General features: G+C 45.9%; 1 pseudogene; it reads left to right on the forward strand.

Moving 5' to 3' along the window:
• The first annotated feature begins 12,776 nt into the window (after positions 1-12,776).
• Positions 12,777-18,136, forward strand: LOC146758647 (obscurin-like; annotated as a pseudogene).
• The last annotated feature ends 1,262 nt before the right edge of the window (positions 18,137-19,398 follow it).

Consider the following 19,398-nt stretch of genomic DNA (forward strand, 5'->3'; position numbering starts at 1 on the left):
CACTGGCCTTGAGCTCCTTCCCATCCTTCATCCACTCCACAGTAGCGCCTGTGTCTGAAAGCTCAGCCTGCAATTTGGCTTCCTCATGCAGCCGAGCGGAGATCTTTTCTACATCTTTGCTCTTATTGGTAAATCTCACTGCAGCACCTGTCAGGAGCAAAGGCCTCATTATTTCAATTTATATCAGGCTAACGTGGTCAATGTTTGCTGCAACATCTCTGAAAAAGTATCACCTTCTGTTCCTGCACTCAGCATTGTGTCAGTGCTGAGCAATTCAAGATATTTCATTTGGTCTTCTTGCCGGATTTACTAAGTAAAAATCAACCAAACATCTCCTTCTACTGATTAAGAATGCTCTAAACATGCTTCTGCAGAGGTTTCCACCCAATGACAAACAGGTCCTTCCATAATGAATGTTTATCTGTTCTATTTGGTCATGCAAAGCTGATTGATACAGATATTATTGGAATGATTGCTCCCCTACTTCTAAACTATTCCAGTGCAATCAGAAAGGCTGTCTGAACCTGGAGCTGAAAGTACTGCTCTATGGTGATGCAGTGGTAAACCTGCTGACTGAATGCACTGGCCAAGAGCTGTGAACTGCAGACATTCATCAGCTGGCATGAAGCAATCTGGTTCAGATACCAAGCAGCTGGGTAGACTGGCTTACCCTACACTCAGTGCTATCATGTTTAGGTCATTACCAGGACTCACATCAGTCCATGGGATGCAATTTCAGGTATTTGGTACAGTCAGTGAATGCCTGCAGCCCCAGTTCTAATCATCAGATCACAGCAACTATGCCTTGACTGGAAGAGGAAAGGAGAAGGATCAAAGCAAATACCTCTCACTCTCAACTTGGTGCTGACATCAACATTTTTGGTAACAAATTTCACTTCTGCTCCATCATCGTTCTTGGTGATGTTCTTTATGATTAGGCTGTGAGTAGTTTGGGTTCTCTTGATGATGCAGGTCTCGCTTTCCTGTAAGACTTTACCATTGAGGTACCAAGTGCCGCAACACGTTGTTGTAAGGTCAATAGTAAACATGGCATCCCCTCCAGGTACAGCTTCACCAGTTGTTAGGGGGGATTTCACATCCAGGACTGGGTCTGAGGAAGAACAACATGGATGTCTTAATGCTCTTTAGATGCAAGTCTGGTATCTCATTTAGAGATGGAAGATTAAATCATAGGGACATTTCTACTTCTCCCTTTGCATGAGTGCTAGAAGAAGCACTTCTATGCTTCAAATCTGTTACAGAAAGTTCTGCCTCTTGCACATGTGAGATATCAAAAGATAAGGATATTCATGTCTCTGTCACAGAAACAGAACTTGTATCACTTTAGTGGTAGCTGGAAGTTGATAGGAGATAGGAGAACTAGGAATAAGGGAAAGCCTTTGGTGTGTTAATGCACTACTATCCTTAAAGTCAAAGGAAACATCTTTAGGGAACCAACACAGCTGCTCAGCTCACAGTGACCCAATTTCCATTGGGGTTTTTGTGCTTACCAAGGTGCACGCTCCCTGGGAATTCCAGAGACGGGCTCTGTCCATGCGCATTGACTGCAGACACTCGGAACTGATCATCAGCCTCTTCAGACAGATTGCTCACCGTGAACTCTGGGACAGGGACATGAGACTCATGGCACCTCACCCAGGTGAAGCCAGTTAGTTTATTGCCTTCCACAATGTAGCCATCTATTGGAATGGGGCGTTGCATCTTTGGAGGGGACCATGCCAGCGTCACTGAGGTTTCTGTTTTATTTTTCACCACGGGGTCAGCTGGGGGCTGGGTGGGAGGTTTTTGGGGAGCTGAACAGAAAGAAATACAGAAATATTAGCATAAGGTCATGTAGGCTGGAAAAGACCTTCATGATCAGCAGACTCAACTTTCAGCATGACCTACTGAGTCCCACCATTAACTACTGTGGTACCTGAGGACATACATGAAGCTTATTCCTGCAGGTATTTGCACAGTGAATATATTCACCCTCTGGTTGCTTTGGAACGTTTTAGAGGTTAAAATCCCATCAGACTTTTTCACTGTGTGCAGCCACTGATACAGGCAGGAGGCTGGGAATTACCTGATGGGCTCTGGTTACAGACTACTGACACAGTAAAGGATTGATTTCATTTCATTTTGGCCATCAGAAAGTTTGGTGTCTGGTTTAAGTCACCCAATTATAATTTAAAACTCCAAGTATAATCCTATGGAGAGCAGCGCATTCAGGAGAACTCATCTCATCTTCATAAACCTGAATGAAATCACAGAATCCTAGGATCACGGGAGGGCTTGTGTTTGAAGAAACCTTCAAGATCATCCAGTTCTAAACACCCTGCCATGGGCTTGCTGCCCACTAACCAGCTCAGGCTGCCCATCACCCATCCAGCCTCGCCTTCAACACCAAGGACAGGCATCCACAGCTTCTCTGGGCAGCCTGAAATGGAAGCAATGAGCCACATGTTGAAGATACTCAAACATTCATGACTGTAGAGAGAGCCAAATACTCCATACATATTGCCTGACTGGTCAATGGTATTAAAATGCCAACAACAGACTCATCCAGCTCACTGAAAATGGTGTGAACATGGCGAAAAACACCTTCCTAAGATCCAACCTAAACCTCCCCTGTCTCAGTTTAAAACCATTCCCCCTTCTCCTATCACTATCCACCCTCATACACAGCCATTCCCCCTCCTGTTTATATGCTCCCTTCAAGTACTGAAAGGCCACAATGAGGTCTCCCCGCAGCCTTCTCTTCTCCAGGCTAAACAAGCCAAGATCCCTCCACCTTTCCTCATAGGAGAGCTGCTCCAGCCCTCTGACCATCACAGTGGCCCTCCTCTGGACCCACCCCAACAGCTCCACATCCTTCCCAGGCCTGGACACAGTGCTGCAAATAGGGCCTCACAAGAGCTGAGCAGGAGGGGACAATCACCTCCCTCTCTTGCTGGCCACCCCTTTTTCAGTGCAGCCCAGAACACGCATGGATCTATCTTTTTCATACGGATATTCCCATAGATGTACATATATATACCACACCTACACACCCACAATCTGCTACAACTCCATAGAATTATCAAGGTTGGAAAAGACCTATAAGATCATCCAGTCCAACCATCACCAATACTTCCCAGTTAAATCATAGCCCTCAACACAACATCCAAACTTTTCTTGAACTTCCCAGGGTCGGTGACTCTACATGAGAGAAAAGGGCACACAGATAAGGGATTCTGCATTTGCTATTAGCAGGGGTGGGATGAGACCGAGCACTGCCCCAGCTCCTGGGATAACGCAGAAGGGCTGAGACCTTCCAGCTGCTTCCACCCAGGGTCACACAGCAAAGCCAACCCTGCAGGAGTCTGCATCATTCTTTGCATGGCATTGCTAAGAGGAAGATCCCCCCCCTACCCTTGGCTCTACACTCCAGCTGCTGTCTGCCATCTGTAAAGCCACCACAGCTCTCCTACTGGAGTTCCCATCTGCACAGTGACAGCTTGGTTTCTTCTTACTGTCCAAACAGCCACAGCCTCAGTGCTTCTCAAATCTCCCCTTTTCAGCTGATTTCCTCTTTCTAGTGGCTGGGCAATTCCTCCCTCTCACAGTCATCCCTCTGCCCCACTCTATGCCCACAGACCCACAGAGGGCACACAGAGCCAGCCCTGTCCCAGCAGCTGCTGCTTCACATCTGACAGTCTCAGGAGCTGAGATCCAGGCCGAGACAGCACTGCCCAGACATGGTTTGTAGGACGTTTGTGAGAGGAAATAGGGAGGTTTGTGATTAAACCTGCCCCCTAAGGAGGAAGGCAATGCTGCCTGCAGCCCCAGCAGGCATTACAAAACATTCCCTAGAGTCCCCATAAACTCCCTTTACAGCCCCTGCACAGCTCTATATAACAGTCTTACAGAACTACCTCTAGTAGAAGCAATCTCCACACAGAGATCCTTTCCCAGTGGCACTCAGCCCTTCAGTGGGGTCTAAGAGAGCTGCAGCCAGATTCAAACACAACTGCTCACACAGCTCAGCTGCCTTCACCTGTGCTCCTGACGCTGACACATTGCAGCCCCACATCCCCCTCTGCCCCCCCCACAGCCCCACACCCCCCTGTCCTCCCCGCACTCCCCATCAGCCCATCCCACCTCAGTGCTGCCTCTGTCTCTTCTCTCCTCTCCCCGTCCCAGCGCCGGCCTCCCCCGGCCTCCCATTGGGCAGCGGCAGCTCTGCCGGCTCCGATTGGCTGAGCCGCAGTGCGCGGGAGTGGCTGTTGTGGGGGGGGCAGAGGGGGATGTGGGGCTGCAGTGTGTCAGCGTCAGGAGCACAGGTGAAGGCAGCTGAGCTGTGTGAACAGTTGTGTTTGAGTCTGGCTGCAGCTCTCTTAGACCCCACTGAAGGGCTGAGTGCTACTGGGAAAGGATCTCTGTGTGGAGATTGCTTCTACTAGAGGTAGTTCTATCAGACTGTTCTATAGAGCTGTGCAGGGGCTGTAAAGGGAGTTGAGGGGGAATCTAGGGGGCATATGGGGCTGTGGTGGGCCATAGGAGGACTAGGGGCTCTAGGGGGCTCTGAGGGTGTGTAGGGGTTGTGGGGAGCTATTGGAGGATATGGGCAGGTATGGGGCTTGAAGGGGTGGTGTATGGAGAGATAGAGGGTTGTGGGGGCCTTAGGGTGATATGGGGCTACTGGGGGCTGTCGGGGGCAAATATGGGGAGGAATATGGAGTTGTAACAGATTGTGGGGGTGTAGGTGTGGTATATATATATCTATATATATAGATCTGTCATTGTCTTCATTCGAAGAAATCTGAAAATAAAGAGTCCCAGCTGATAGTAAAGACTACCCAGAGGGATGGGATGACCATATGGACTGTAATGAGGATGCATTAGAATGTGTGATAAACACTGTAAAGCAGTGTTGCTCCGGGAAATGGCCCAATACGACACAGAAGCAGCTTTAAATATCTTCCAGTCACAAGCTGTTCATATCTAATGTCTGTTTTACCCAATGTTTTCCAGTTCCAGAAGCAGAGGATGCCTTTATCAACAAGCAGAAGGTGCAGAAGGAGGTGAAGGCTGCACCAACAGAAAATGCCACGCTGAGCTGTGAGGTGGCCCAGGAGAAGATGGAGGTGAAGTGGTACAAGGAGGGGAAACTGATCACCTGGAGCAAGATGTTCAAGGTGGAGTCAGAGGGCAAACAGCGTCGGCTGGTGCTGAGCCAGGTGGAGAAGAAAGATGCAGGGGAGTACAGCTGCGAGGCTGCTGGCCAGAAACTCACCTTCAAGATTCATGTCACAGGTAAGACAGGTGTTGTCTGAAATACAGCAGAGAACAGTAAAGTAAAATCTAGTTTCTATTATACAGTGATCCAGTTGCAGTAGTCTGTGCTGAGGATTTTTCCCTATACTTGATTGCCTGGGTTTGTAGAAAGTATTTGGTTTTAGTATGGCACAACGACCTGTTTCAGTCTGTCTGTAGAATAATAATTACTGATATATGTACAATGGAAGCAGTATTCAAGACATTATTCAAATCTCTCCTGTGCCTGTGTCACGGGTTACTTAGATTTACCTATGCCCGTGACAGGGGAAGCCACCCCGTGGGCCCCCCTCCCGGGGCCCGGAAAGGAGGGGGAAAAAGGGAGTGGGATAAAACAGCGACAATCTAAGGAGGAAAAACTTATTTTACTAAATATGATACCGAAATACAAGATAACACAATATAATATAATTGAGGCTAACAAATTGAACGAAACAGAGAGAGAGAGTCCCCGAAAACCGAGAGGCCTACTGTGAACTCTAGGCGACACGGCTGGAACGCTTCCCACTCTCCGAGAAGTTCGAGAGAAGAAGGAGGGCACTCCAGCCTGGGAACGAGATTATACAGCGTCCTGGTCCCGTGACTTATCATTAACCCTGTTGTTCTCTGGGATATGTAGTCTTCTTCTGTGGACTGCACATTCAATAGAAGTATCCATACTTTACATGATGTTATGATGTGGAATACTGATACTGATAGCAAAATTACAAAACCATGACATTCCACCCCTTATTCTACATTATTACATCATGGTAAATATATATATACATATATATACACGTATGTAAAATTATGATAGCTAAACAGTAGAATTACATGTAACATAACTAAATGTACAACTATAATAACTAAAATACACTACACATGCAAACATATATACATATAAATACATAAAATTATTGACTGCACTCCCCCAGCATCAAATTCCCTTGTGGCACACATTGAACATCCCCATCCTTCTGCATTACCCACCAAGTGCACCCAGGTCCCTGGGCAAAGACAGTTCCACGGATAGGTTTGCCCTTTCCAGAAGCTGGAAGGACCCAAACAGCTTTTCCCAACATGTTCTTTACATGTACAACAGGGACCTTATCTCCTTCTACAGTGTGTAGGGGGCTAGATTGACTAGGACCATCACGATTGACAGATCCTCTAGTATTCACCAACCAAGTGGCTTCTGCCAGATTCTTCTCCCAGTGCTTAAATGTTCCGCCACCCATTGCTTTCAACATAGTTTTCAACAACCCATTATATCGCTCAATTTTACCAGAAGCTGGTGCATGGTAGGGAATATGATAAATCCACTCAATGCCATGATCTTTGGCCCAAGTATTTATAAGGGAATTTTTAAAATGTGTCCCATTATCAGATTCAATTCTTTCTGGGGTACCATGTCGCCACAGGACTTGTTTCTCAAGACCTAATATGGTGTTTCGAGCAGTAGCATGGGGTACTGCGTATGTTTCAAGCCACCCAGTGGTTGCCTCTACCATGGTGAGTACATAACACTTACCACTGCGAGATCGTGGCAAGGTGATATAATCAACCTGCCACGCCTCCCCATATTTATACTTTTGCCACCGCCCTTCCTCCCAGAGAGGTTTCATCCTTTTGGCTTGTTTAATTATGGCACATGTTTCACAATCATGAATAATCTGCGCAATAGCGTCCATGGTTAAGTCCACCCCTCGGTCTCTGGCCCACTTATATGTCGCGTCTCTTCCTTGATGACCTGAGGTCTCATGAGCCCATCGAGCTAGAAATAATTCACCCTTATTCTGCCAGTCCAAGTCAATTTGAGCCACCTCAATTTTGGCAGCTTTATCTACCTGATGGTTGTTTTGTTGTTCTTCAGTAGCCCGACTTTTGGGCACATGTGCATCCACATGACGCACCTTTACAACCATATTCTTTGTTCGGGCAGCAATGTCCTTCCATAATTCAGCGGCCCAAACAGATTTACCCTTCCGTTGCCAGTTGTTTTGTTCCCACCTCTGTAACCACCCCCATAAGGCATTTGCCACCATCCATGAGTCAGTATAAAGATACAGCATTGGCCACCTCTCCCGTTCAGCAACATCTAAGGCCAGCTGGACAGCTTTTACCTCTGCAAACTGACTTGATTCTCCCTTACCTTCGGTGGCCTCTGCAACCTGTCGTGTGGGGCTCCACACAGCAGCTTTCCATTTGCGATGCTTCCCTACAATGCGACATGATCCGTCTGTGAATAGGGCATATTTCTTTTCATTTTCTGGTAATTCGTTGTATGGTGGGGCCTCTTTAGCACGTGATACCTCTTCTGCTGGTGATGTTCCAAACCTTTTATCTTCAGGCCAGTCCATGATTACCTCTAGGATTCCTGGACGATTGAGGTTTCCCATTCGCGCTCGCTGTGTAATCAGCGTAATCCACTTGCTCCAGGTGACATCGGTAGCATGATGAGTGGAGGGAACCTGTCCTTTGAACATCCAGTTCAGCACTGGCAGTCGAGGTGCCAAAAGGAGCTGTGTTTCAGTCCCGACTACTTCGGAAGCAGCCCGAACCCCCTCATACGCGGCTAAGATCTCCTTCTCAGTTGGAGTGTAGCACTCTTCAGACCCCTTATATGATCGACTCCAGAATCCCAGGGGTCGGCCTCGGGTCTCTCCTGAGGCTCTTTGCCACAAACTCCAAGTGGGGCCTTTCTCTCCAGCAGCAGTATAGAGGATGTTCTTTACATCCTGTCCAGTCCGTACTGGCCCCAGAGCTACAGCTCGGGCTATCTCTTGTTTAATCTGTTCAAAAGCCTGCTGCTGCTCAGGGCCCCATGCAAAATCGTTCTTCTTCCGCGTCACCTGATAAAGGGGGTTTACAATGAGGCTGTAGTTTGGAATGTGCATCCTCCAAAAGCCTACTGCACCCAGGAAAGATTGTGTCTCTTTCTTGCTAGTTGGTGGAGACATGGCAGTGATTTTGTCGATCACATCTGTTGGGATGTGACGACGTCCATCCTGCCACTTTATACCTAAGAACTGAATTTCCTGGGCAGGTCCTTTTACTTTGCTTCGCTTAATAGCAAAGCCGGCTTGTAGAAGAATTTGGATGATCTGCTCTCCTTTTGTGAAAACCTCTTCTGCTGTATCACCCCACACAACAATGTCATCAATGTACTGCAGGTGTTCAGGAGCACCACCTTGTTCCAGTACAGTTTGGACCAACCCATGGCAAATGGTTGGGCTGTGTTTCCACCCCTGGGGCAAACGGTTCCAAGTATACTGAATGCCCCTCCAGGTGAAGGCAAACTGTGGCTTACATTCTGCAGCCAAAGGAATAGAGAAGAAGGCATTGGCAATGTCAATGGTGGCATACCATTTGGCTGCTTTTGACTCCAGCTCGTACTGGAGTTCCAACATGTCCGGCACAGCAGCGCTCAATGGGGGTGTGACCTCATTCAGGCCACGGTAGTCTACTGTCAGCCTCCATTCTCCACTGGCTTTACGCACTGGCCATATGGGACTGTTAAAAGGTGAGTGAGTTTTACTGATCACTCCCTGATTCTCCAACTGGCGAATCAAATCATGAATGGGGAGCAAGGAATCCCTGTTGGTGCGATACTGCCGTCTGTGCACTGTCTTTGTAGCAATCGGTACCTGCTGCTCTTTTACTCGTAGCAGCCCCACAACAGACGGGTCCTCTGACAGGCCAGGCAAAACAGACAGCTGCTTAATGTTGTCCATATCTACAGCAGCTATCCCAAAGGCCCATCGATACCCCTTAGGATCCTTGAAATGCCCCCTTCTGAGGTAATCAATACCCAGTATACATGGAGCCCCTGGGCCAGTCACAATAGGATGTTTTTGCCAGTCTTTGCCAGTGAGGCTTATTTCAGCCTCCAGCACAGTCAATTCTTGAGAGCCCCCAGTCACTCCAGAAATATGGATTGATTCTGTCCCTTCATGACTGGAGGGCATTAGGGTGCACTGTGCACCAGTATCCACCAGCGCCTTATATTCCTGTGGTTCTGATGTGCCAGGCCATCGAATCCACACAGTCCAATAAACTCTATTATCCCTTTCCCTCCCCTGACTGAGGGCAGGGCCCCTCTATTGGTTACCTGTGATGACTGGAGCAACTCCACTGGTGGTTGGTATGTCTAGCAGTTCTTTCACCCGTGCTCGTAGTGCAGAAGTAGGCTGATCATGCCACTTCCTCATGTCTTCTCCACGGTCACGTAGGTAGCGCCACATGGAAACACGCGGTGCAATCGTACTGTTGTTCTTTGCTCGAGCTGGGAAGCGTGTGCGTTTAACAGCTGAGACTTTTGGTGATGCAGGTGAGGAGTAGGACTGGAATACTTTGATCAGATCCTTCATTAGACCTGGTGGCCCGTACGAGGATTGACCTTCATCAGTTGTTTCTGTTACTATTACGGGATCATCATTACGATTAGTTGATGGAAACAATTTCTTGCACATTTCATCTACTCGGTTTTCTAGCCGTGAGATGGCAGAAACTGCGGCATGCAGTTGAGGGAGCTGCTGATCGGTGGTTTGAAGCATTATAATCAGCTCAACAACTCGGGGCCATCTGTCCACGAACCCTTTAGAACCTGTTACCAATGACTGTGCCATTCTCTCTGGTGCTGTACTTGTGATTTTCTGCCACATGTCAGGATCGGCCCTCACTCTCTCAGGGTCAAGTTCGCTTGGATCGGGGCTGTACAACATTTTCGCCATGGCCAATTCCCTCAGGCGCTGAATACCTTTTTGGACGGTATTCCAACTATCAAATTTAGGCTTCAAAGCATCCTTATAGGGGTACCTTTCTCTCACGGCTTCTAACAGCCGCAACCAGAGAGTGGCAGCTCCATCCGAACATCTGCTAATCCCTCTGTCGATACCTGCATCTTGGGCAATGCTTCCTAGTTGGCGAGCTTCATTACCATCTAGAGACAAGCTGTTGGCCCCGTTGTCCCAGCAGCGAAGCAACCAAGCAAGGATACCTTCATCTTGACGCCGTGTAAACTCCTTTCTTGAGCCTTGGATTTCAGTCAGCTTCAGAGGTCGACAATAGGTGATTTCCTCCTCATCATCAGTCTCTTCTTCATGCCTCTTGGTTTTTGCCTTTGCTTTTTTCGGTACTGCTCCATGCCCGGCACCTGGGTCTTCTGCAGCCCCCCCCTGTGCTTCTCCTTCTTTTCGTTCTAGACGCGTGGACACCCGTTTCCATTTCTTGCCTTCCACAGGGGCAACTGATATTGCTACTGATGCCTCCTGTGACTGATCAGAATTAACTTGGGCTTGAATCTCAGATCGGAAACTCTCTCTCTCCAGAATAGTATGATACAAAGCACGGTATGCATAAGCCAAACCCCACATAAGGTTTACCTCCTTAGATCTCTGACCCAAATACTCACTTAATTTCTTAGGGTCCCTTAGGTGTTCAAGAGTGAAATCCCATGACACTGCGGGTCCCCATGCTTCTAAGACTTTTCCTAAACCTTTCCATATTCCCTGCCAGTCATCATTCTCTGGTTCTGGAGGAGACTTCCGCATAGAACGAATGCATAGGAACATATATGCATTCATTAATAGTGATAACATGGATGCAAGTATGAACCCTATCTCAGTTATTGAAAGGCGTGTGGAAATCTGAGAGTACAACCTAAATAAAAAGGGTTTTTTTAGCCTGTACAATGAATTAAACATGGTGGTGTTTGTAAAATTGCCTGTTCCATCTGGGATGCAAGTACTTGTAAGATTCGCAACTCCATCTGGGATGCAAGTGTTTGTAAGATTCACAATTCCATCTGGGATGTAGGTGCCAAAATTCTGACCATACCACATCTCATAAAAGTACCAGGCAGGTGTCTCCATCAGTATCCACCTTATTAGGCTATATACCTGCACAATTCCACAACACCAAATTATGGTGTTAATAGTTGACCAATACTTTAAGAAGATCATAATTGCTTTCAATCCCTTAAACAGAGCAACTGGGATGAAGAGTGGATTCATAGCTGGCAGGCTCTGTAAAAATCAGAGCTAGCTAGCTTTGCTCTAAGGGAGAAAGAAATCCCTTTGTTTTCTACACAAAAGTTAGATAGCAGTGCTGAGAATCTACAGCAGCCCTTAATGTTGACAATTTGTCTGGTATTTCAAGGTCACGTTCTCAGTGAGCAGCTACGAAAAGATAACACTCCCCTAACGAAGCTCTTTAAGAGTAAAGAGAGAGTTGTTCTAAAAGCTAAAAAGCTCTATGCCCGCATTCTCCACCAAAAAATCTGTCACGGGTTACTTAGATTTACCTATGCCCGTGACAGGGGAAGCCACCCCGTGGGCCCCCCTCCCGGGGCCCGGAAAGGAGGGGGAAAAAGGGAGTGGGATAAAACAGCGACAATCTAAGGAGGAAAAACTTATTTTACTAAATATGATACCGAAATACAAGATAACACAATATAATATAATTGAGGCTAACAAATTGAACGAAACAGAGAGAGAGAGTCCCCGAAAACCGAGAGGCCTACTGTGAACTCTAGGCGACACGGCTGGAACGCTTCCCACTCTCCGAGAAGTTCGAGAGAAGAAGGAGGGCACTCCAGCCTGGGAACGAGATTATACAGCGTCCTGGTCCCGTGACTTATCATTAACCCTGTTGTTCTCTGGGATATGTAGTCTTCTTCTGTGGACTGCACATTCAATAGAAGTATCCATACTTTACATGATGTTATGATGTGGAATACTGATACTGATAGCAAAATTACAAAACCATGACAGCCTGAGATCCCAAACTGTAATTCCTGTTCACCAAAACATTTGACTAAGCTAAGTATGTGCAGTGAGGCTGGAGTGCATGTTGTACGTGCAGCCTTTCATGGCAGGAGAAGCAGGAACTTCTCCTAGTAGTACACTGCCTTTTTCCTATGCCTTTATGTTGGAGGCTGCATCTGGATAGGTGAGTCTGCTACTCCCAGTAAGAGACCTGGTAGAGCTGACTATTCCCAGAGCTCAAAGTAAAATAGATATCTGGAAATCACACACAAAGAACAAAGGACTGCGTTGGTGAGCATATTTCCTTTGTGCCTTTGACAGTCACAGTTGTGGCAATGGTAGAGGCCATGAGGAGTCTGTTCAGGAAGCCAGGAGTACTGTTCTGGGTCATGAAAAGGCAGCCAGTGGTTTGACTATCACATGTTTATGTGTTTTGATGTTTCACAGTGGGTTTTAAGTAAAAGGAACTCAGGTTTTGTTTGCCTGCAGGACAGATGTTCTTTTGGGTTCAATATGTTTGCATAGTGACTTGCAACCATGGGACTGGTGTTCAAGGACCCTCTTGGTTCCTTCAGTTCCTAGGTTCTTTCTTGCCTAGATTTGACACTTAGTTTCAACAGAAGAGCTGATATTCTCTAGTGAAGGCTATTAGTTTGGGCACAAGTGGTAACCTAAACCTGTTCCAACCGGTATATAAAGACCTGCAAGATGCTCACATGTCAGTCCCTCAGTCAATACTTTTTCTTTTCTTCCCTCAGAGCCAAAACCTGTGTTTATAAACCAGGAGCAGGTGCAGAAAGAGGTGAGTGCTGCCCTGACAGCAAGTGCCTCCTTCAGCTGTGAAGTAGCACAGGATCCAAGCGAAGTAAAATGGTACAAGGATGGAAGACTGCTTGCCTCCTCCAGAAAGTTCAGAATGGAATCTGTGGGCAAAACACGGCATCTGGTTGTGGAGCAGCTGGAGAAGAAAGATGCTGGAGAATACATCTGCGAGGCTGCTGGCCAGAAGATGACCTTCAAGTTGGAAACAACTGGTGAGCATTCGCTTTGGGAGCACTAAGCAGCTGTTTATGTGGCTTAGAGGAAGAGGAAGTGAGCCATGCCAAAGGGAAGGTGGTGTGGTGCAGGAATGCAGTTGAGATCAAACCCAGCAAACGTTTCCAGATTGATGAGGAAGGGGTCAGAAGAACTCTGGCAATAAGAGGGATCCAGGCTGAGGACGAGGGAGAGTACTTCTGTGAGTCCAGAGATGACAAGAGCAGCATTAGCATCACCCCCAAAGGTATGTCTCTGGAAATGAAGGCTGGCAGTGTGGAAGGATCCTTGGCTTCCCTCATCAGCCATTACAACACTGCAAAGCTGAGTTCATTTGTGTGTTTATGCTGTTCTCTGTGTTAAGAGCCAAGTACAAAATTTCTTTCTCTCAAAATAACTGTGGAACAACTGCTTCTGAAGAGCACAGCAGTTAAGTGGGCAAATCAGCCTTCAAGGCTGGAATTAAGCATCCCAAATGTAAGATGGGATTTTTTTTACCCCTTCTTTGCCTCTTTTCTTCTTGCATCTTTGTAGATGCAAGGAGGATCTCCTCTACAGACAGGGGATGTGAGTGTGAGTTATGGTGATCACTTCCTGCGAGTCATAAAATCTGATGCTTCCAATAAAATCATTGACTCTGTTGGCTCTTTGAAGGTGCTCAAACATAAACGAGCTCATACACTTAGGGACACATCTTTTATGTGCTCCTAAGTGATTTCTTCTTCTCCATCAGCTCCCAGGGTGGTGAAATTTGTTACGAGCTTCAACCACGTGGCTTCTGAAGAAGGCAAAGAGGCTGTGTTCAAGTGCACTGTTTCTCCCAGTGATGCTGTGGTCACCTGGTTCAGGAATGGTGTCAAGATTGAAGCCAGTAAGAAACTCGTGATCTCACAGAAGGACACCAACCACAGCCTCACCATCACCGATCTGACACTGGAAGATGCAGCTGAAATCTCTGCCAGTGCTGAGGGCGTAGAAAGCACAGCCAATCTCAGAGTCCGAGGTAAGGGGCTGTAATGCCCCATTGATAGGCTGTCACTGGTGCTGTGGTTTGTGGGTTTCATACTGCCTTTCCTCTGGTTATGGTGACGATATGGAATTTTGCTTCCTTAAGTAGGGTTCCCCTGAATGCACTGGCACTGGAACCACCATTTAAATTCTTTATAAAAAAACTGTTTTGTGGATTCTCTGTGTTCTTACTGTTATTTCTTCACATTGATCAGAGGCCTCAGTCTCATTCAAGAAGAAACTGGAGCCTAAAACTGTTGAAGAGAGAGAGACACAGTGACCCTGGAGGTAGAGCTGAGCAAGCCTGCAGAAGTCAAGTGGATGAGGAACAGCATTGTATTGAAGGCCAGTGAAAAAACAGAGATCAAAGCTGAGGGAACAAAGCATATCTTGATAGTTAAGGACATCTCCTTTGCAGACAGGGGCTTTTACTGCTGCAAGAGTCCTGACGACAAGAGGCAAGCCAAGATCAATGTGGAAAGTAAGTGGAATGATTGCAAGGTCTGTAAAGACACTGGATGTGATTTGAACTTGGATTCAGGTCTTCTCTATTATCACAGTGGCTACTGCTAGCCCTACATGCCATGGGGGCAGGGAGACACAGCCCTGGGCTTGGACACCATTGTAATGCTTGAAATAAGGTGAAAGAGAGGGCGGTCTTCCCAGCAGCCCTCAGCCATGTCATTGACATAAGCTCTTAGCTGATTCTCCTCTGGAATTTCTCACTCTGCTGCAGTCTGTTTTTCTTCATCTGTAAGGCTATTAGCAACCTATTCCCTGCTTATCCATCTGTTCTTCTCTACAAAGCATGTCTTTCAAAGCATCTCTTTATAAGCAGTCAGAGTTAAATGAAAAAATAAAAATAAAAACACAACAGTGCATCTATCTATGGATGCTTTCCTTTCAAGTAAGCTAACGGTGTCTCAGCTGTAGCCCTGTACTTCTGTCCTATTTCCTGCATCCTTTTGTCATGTTTGCTACGGAATGGACAAGGACAGAATTGAAGGTCTATCTGATTTTTGTCTACAAAGCCCCTGCCACCAATTGCTGCTGTGTAGGTCATCAACAGGTACTGAAAGGCTTGATAGCAGGCTTTGAGTACATAAAAGGCTCTTAGAAAGTGGAAGCAAACAATCTGTTCTCTGTGCAGAAATAATGGACTTCATTGCAATAACAAAGATGCAAGTTCTACAACAAAAAAGCTTTTTAATGGTTGGATGAGTGGATAAGTCATTTGGAGGGGCTTTGAAGCCTTCACTGTGGGTTTCAGGAAAGGTTAGTGAAATATCTGGGGCACAAAGAGCTGAGCATGTCCTGGAGCAATGGAGAAGGGCTGGATGATTTTTGCGGGTATTTTCAGCCGTAGAATTTTGTGTTCTGGTGGTGTCAGTACATTCTGTCGTACAACATGGACGGGTTGGTTTGTTGCATTGGTTCAGACTTTTGTACTAGGAGCTCAGCAGTGGTTAAAGCTCACACTTCTGCAAAGTAAACAAGCTCCTGCAATTCGTCTCTACTCTGTTTTAGCTGTGGATTAGCTTGACAGTTCCCTTCCATAAGCTTTATGGTTCCCTTCTGTAAGTCTACTTACACAGACTGAGTTGCTTAACTTGAAGTCTTGCTCCAGGATTTTGAGCATATTATTAGCAAAAATATCACAAATAATTTCACCAACAATTCTCCCCACCTATATGTAGCTTTCCTTTTTTTCACTGGCAGGTTTTACACTGGCAGATAGGGTGGGCATGTAGAAACAACCTCACCTTAATTCTCACGAAGCTCTGATTTCTCTGACTGGCCTTTGTTTTGTGATTCTGCATGCATGCCCTGTAGCTAAAGCCTGGATGTCTTCCCCAACACCTTCAGTCTCCCATCCTTACTTCAGTTACTCCATTGCAAATCTCTCTGCTAGTCCAAGAGAGTTTTTATTTTACCCCTGACCTTTAACTGAGTTAGTTCCATTAAGTGGCTGAAGCCCTAAGTGATCCAAGGTGAAGCATGATCCAAACTGGAATTTAGCTAATTGTAGTAGGGAATCCAAGCCTTAATGAGACGAGTTATTTAAAATATGTGTCCTCCATCTAAAACAGCATTGAACTCTTGCCCTGGTTTATGATAGAAGTGAGAATTTAACAGCAGAAGTCTGAAGTTATGCTCCATATTTCTCATCACTCAAGAGAATATTTGAATATATTAATTTCTTTGGCTGTGTTAGAGCTCATAATGAGGTAAGCTGATGTTCTTTAAATGCTCGGAGTCTAGCAATGTGGGGAAGTGGACTGCTATTTGCTGTTGAGCTTTAGGCTAAGAAGCCTGATATTAGAGAACCGTGGACTTCCCCTTTCACTTCCCCTCTCCTCTCCTTCTTCCTGGACTGATCCCTCATGGTTTGAGAATGATTTCAGAGCAAGGTAAATGAGGAATAGCCATGTGAAAACCTGTTGTTTTATTGCACTATAAAAGACACTTATTCAAAAGACAAGTGTGTGTTCCAAGCTTAAGTTTGCAGGAGATCCTAGAAACAACTCAGATGCTCAAACCTGTAGTCTGGCTGAATATTTTATTGTCAGTTCTGGTCAGGAGGAGATGCTTGAGTAAGACAAATAAAAGGTCATGGGTAAGTTGGTCCTTCTTGTGATATACTTCTAGGCTTTCATCAGGGAAAAGCTTAATTAGTCCAAATAATTATAGGAGAAACCACACCAAGAACATGAGAGTGAAATTTCAAATGACGTGAAGGTAAATTTTACCTCGTTCTGCCATTCCCCAAATGTTTGTTTCCTTATGACAAGAAGAACTTTGCAAAAGTAATTTTTTTTTCAGTCTTGTGTGCAACACAAAAAGGGGTAAAATCTAGGAGGCCACCTGAAATCTTTTTTCCATCTGGAAGGATCGATTTAAGAGCACCCATGGACCTGGTTATGAACAAGATTTCTTCTTTGCAAAGGCTGTTGCTTAATTGGCAGATAGTGTACCTGGGAGAGGAAGAGGGAAGTAACTTGTTTTGGAAGTCCTGATGCTATTCAAGCATTCAAGGCCAGGCTGGATGGGGCTTTGTGCAATCTGGTGTAGAGGGAAGCATCCCTGCCTACAGCAGGGGGTTTGGAACTGGATGATCTCAAAGGTCCCTTCCAACCTAAACCTTTCTCTGATTCCTTTGATGATTCTATTTCTCAGATGCTGGTGTGAAATCTCCAACCTCTCCCCATTGTCTTTCAGTGCGGCAGATGAAGCTGGTGAAAGGTCTGCAGCCCCTGGAATTCCCTGAGAAGGGAACTGTCACCTTTTCGGTGGAGGTGTCCCATGAGGATGTGGAAGGGACTTGGCAGAAGGACGGCGTGCGGCTGAAGCCTGCACCAAATATCACGATGGGTTTCCAGGGGAAGAAACATTCCTTGACACTTTCTTCTGTGACCCTTGAAGATGCAGGACTCATTTCCTTTAAAGCGGAAGGCATTAATTCATCGGGGAGGCTCACTGTGACAGGTATTGGTTGGTGCAAGGTGTGATTATCTGCTCCTGTCCCAGATGACTTGAACAGCAGAACCAGCTTTCCTTCCAGCTGCAAAGAATGTTATGCACTGGGCCATTGCCACCAGAGTATCCCTCAGATATCAAGAGGATTGTTGTAACATGATTGTCCCTAGCACAAGTAATGATAATGTGCTCAAAACAATAGGTTTTTTTGTTGTTAATGACATGTTCTAGTAAGCATGGAGAGTAGGCACTGCCTTTCATTATTCCTTATGCCAGATGCTCCTAGAGACCTAATTCCCAACTAAATCCACATCCTTCTTTCTCCTTCTCAGAACTGCCTGTGAAAATCAGCAAACCATTGGCAGACATTAGCATCACTCAGAAGGACAAGGTCACATTTGAGTGTGAGCTGTCCAGGCCCAAGGTAGACGTCAAGTGGTTCAAGGTATGGCATGTAATGGTATTTTCCTTTCTGACTTCTCTGGAAATGAATGAGAGCCTTTAATTTCACTTCCAAGGGATGCAAGTCTGAGCTTTTGCTTGATAGCTTTTGCACTGCTCACTTTTCTTTATGCTCTTTTACTTGCCCAGATCAGCCCTCTTTGATATTATGTCCTGAGTTCATTTATCAAGTTGAAATGGAAGTTTGTTTTGGGTTTCATGTGAACTCCTGAGGTCTTGCTGCACAAAATATTGTTGGTTGGAGCACAGTCTTGAGCTTCAACTCTAACACAGAAATTCTCAGCCAGGATTTTGTAGCCTTGTTGTGAACTTGGTTTTAGGGTGAAATTTCAGTTTTCTTTGCACGTGACAGTGTGAGAATTTGCTCTGGCCCTTTGTGTACCTCCCCGGTGCTCAGCTGTTCCTTCCCTTACTTGGGGATAATGTCATTTATTCAAGGTGCAAACGAGCTTGTTAACAGTCCTCCGCAGTGCTTTAAGCTGTCATAGGTCAGCCAGAATTTCTGCATGTTCTATAGCCATTCCTACATGTTGAAAACACTGCACTGTGCTTAAGCTTCAACATATGTTCCAGTAAGCACAGTTCCATTAATTCTAGGGGAGTGGGTGAATTAAGCATAGATCTGAAGGCTCCCTTTGCTCAGTGCAGAGATGGAAGGACTCATGGAGATCTGACTTGATATTTTCCCTTGTAGGATTGGAAGGAGCTCCATCAAAGTAAAAAAGTGGGCATTACTTCCCAGGGAAATAAGAGAAGTCTCATTTTTCACAAGTGTGAATATGAAGATCAGGGAACATGCACGTGCCAAGCAGCTGAAGACAAGACATCAGCTACCCTAAAGGTTCGTGGTATGTTTACCTGAATGAGCAAATAAACTGTGTTTTGCACCACAGGAAAAAATGCTTCCTGGGCAGTTTGAGCATTTCTTCGTTAGTCCTTTTGGATACCTTTCTCTTTCTTCTTTATGCTCAAGACAGATTTTCCCTCCTTGTGTTGCACTGGTTAAACCCCAGTTTGTAGCTCATCACCAGGCTCTGAAGCATCAGACTGGTTACTGAACACATGGGTGCCCTGGTAAATGCCACCTGCCAAAGGGACTTCTGAAAGGATGCTTTTTTCTGATTTCCTACTAGATGCTGTCCTCATGTGGCCACTTGGGTTCAGTGTTAGCATGAACATGAACATGTGTCCTGTCCCATGACTTTGGTGAACTCTCATTTTCTCTCTCAGTCTGCAACCAGGTTGCGTTGCAGTTTCAGTACTGGCTGTTTTATGCAGCCATTCCATTTGTTCTGGTTTAGGTTCTTTTTTTTTTTTTTTTTCTTTTCTTTTTTCAGGCATCATTTCT

This window comes from Coturnix japonica, chromosome 13, assembly GCF_054131305.1.
Source record: "Coturnix japonica strain WE chromosome 13, WE-NBRP24, whole genome shotgun sequence".
NCBI lineage: Eukaryota > Metazoa > Chordata > Aves > Galliformes > Phasianidae > Coturnix > Coturnix japonica.